Raw genomic sequence first — 1,640 nt, 5'->3', positions numbered from 1 at the left:
CAAAACAAACATCAAGAGAACCTAATTAGCATTTGAATACATAATTTTGAATATTGGATACATAACTTTGAACTTACAAATGTACCAGTTAATTACTCTATTTTTGCTCGGATACGTAATTTTGATTACTGAATACATCAATTTCTCAAACTATTTGGTCGAGATACATAATACATTAACTAGAGTCTTAAAGAGGTCACCTATGTGGAACCATTAAATCTTTATAGAGAACCGCTTGTTGAAGCAAGATTACTTGAAAGTCTCCTGGACCAATGAATATCCGACGGTGACCAAGATACTGGATATCCAACTATGGCACACCATCTTAATTGCAGTAAGACAACAGTAAGATATTCCTGTGAGTCTTTAAAAGGCTCAAGAATCCGGGATTCATCCTCCGAGGCTTCACCAAGAATTAGATTTTCAAGTTCGGTTTGTTTTTCATCATTATCCGCGTCACCTCCAGCAATCATTCGCACACTCAAAACTTACAAAGCTTCCATGGCTGTATTTCAGAATCCAAGGTATACATATGCAGCGAAAACATAACTGCAAGTTGATGGATCCGGCAGAACCCCTTGGAGGTGCATCAGCTCCTCAATGAGCTCGATGAAATCTATTCTTCCCTGGAACAACAATTCATGACCTAGTTAGCAAATATATACAACTGTACTTTACATTTAACTTTAGAACTGGATGGGTTCACACAATTCTCCTCTTTTTTCTCTTTGGGTTATTCAAAAAGTTGTCCACTTCTCTAGTAGCTAAAGTTAAAACTGAATAACAGGGTATAAAAGAGGATATTGTATCATCCAGTACCTCACGTTCCTCTCTGCAACTTTTTAAAGTTTATCCTAACTCTTCTATGAGGATTTTCTGTAAAGTAACATTCTTCTCCACTCCCGATAACCGTCAAAGCATGTTCCCCACCCCCAATTTCCTCGAAGTCTGCTATCCTCTTTTCGATTACCATCTTTGAGTAATATTTCTAAGAAAGTGTCCAGCGCTCTTCTGGAATCAATCTAACTGAAATTATCAGCAAAAAAGGAGGGAAATACAAACAAAAGCCGAAGGTCTTTTTACTAATTTAATCACGAACTTTTGAGGCTTTTAATCAGTTTTTCCCATTCTAAAGTCGGCTAACATTGACTTCCATGATAAGAAGTGTAACTAGGAAATATATCAATTCTTCTGCCTTTCTTCACAGTTTGGCTCGTACATAATCCAGTACATGAATTTTTATTAATATTGTTAATATCGTGATGGTTGAATTATTTGTTAATTACCTTCTCAGATGCCACTTGAAGAATGGTGTTATAAAGAAGTACATTAAGCTGGATGCCTTCAGAAATTCCTTGATTCAATAATTTTAATGCTCCATCAAAGTCCTTGGACCTCAACAAGATCTACAGCAGAAAAAAACTTAGTTTTAGTTGGGATATCAAAGGGCACCATTGGCATATCTAAATAGTCATAGAGGGCTATTAAACTGGTGAACAATAACTATGCTTCAGCGTAATAAAGATTGTAGACACGTTATTTTTGATCCTCCTCAAATTTTAACTTATTTTTATATTAAATATTTATATTTGGCATAATATTATTTAATTTCTTATTTTATTTTTATAAAATTTTAGTTA

The 1,640-nt window shown here is 34.6% G+C and overlaps 1 pseudogene; it reads right to left on the bottom strand.

Moving 5' to 3' along the window:
- Positions 1-221: 221 nt before the first annotated feature.
- The window catches only part of LOC107841522, a 24,288-nt pseudogene continuing 22,869 nt past the window's right edge, over positions 222-1,640 (bottom strand).

The sequence above is a fragment of the Capsicum annuum genome, unplaced genomic scaffold, assembly GCF_002878395.1.
Source record: "Capsicum annuum cultivar UCD-10X-F1 unplaced genomic scaffold, UCD10Xv1.1 ctg5446, whole genome shotgun sequence".
In the NCBI taxonomy this organism is placed as follows: Eukaryota; Viridiplantae; Streptophyta; class Magnoliopsida; order Solanales; family Solanaceae; genus Capsicum; species Capsicum annuum.
This window is presented reverse-complemented; position numbering and strand designations above follow the sequence as displayed.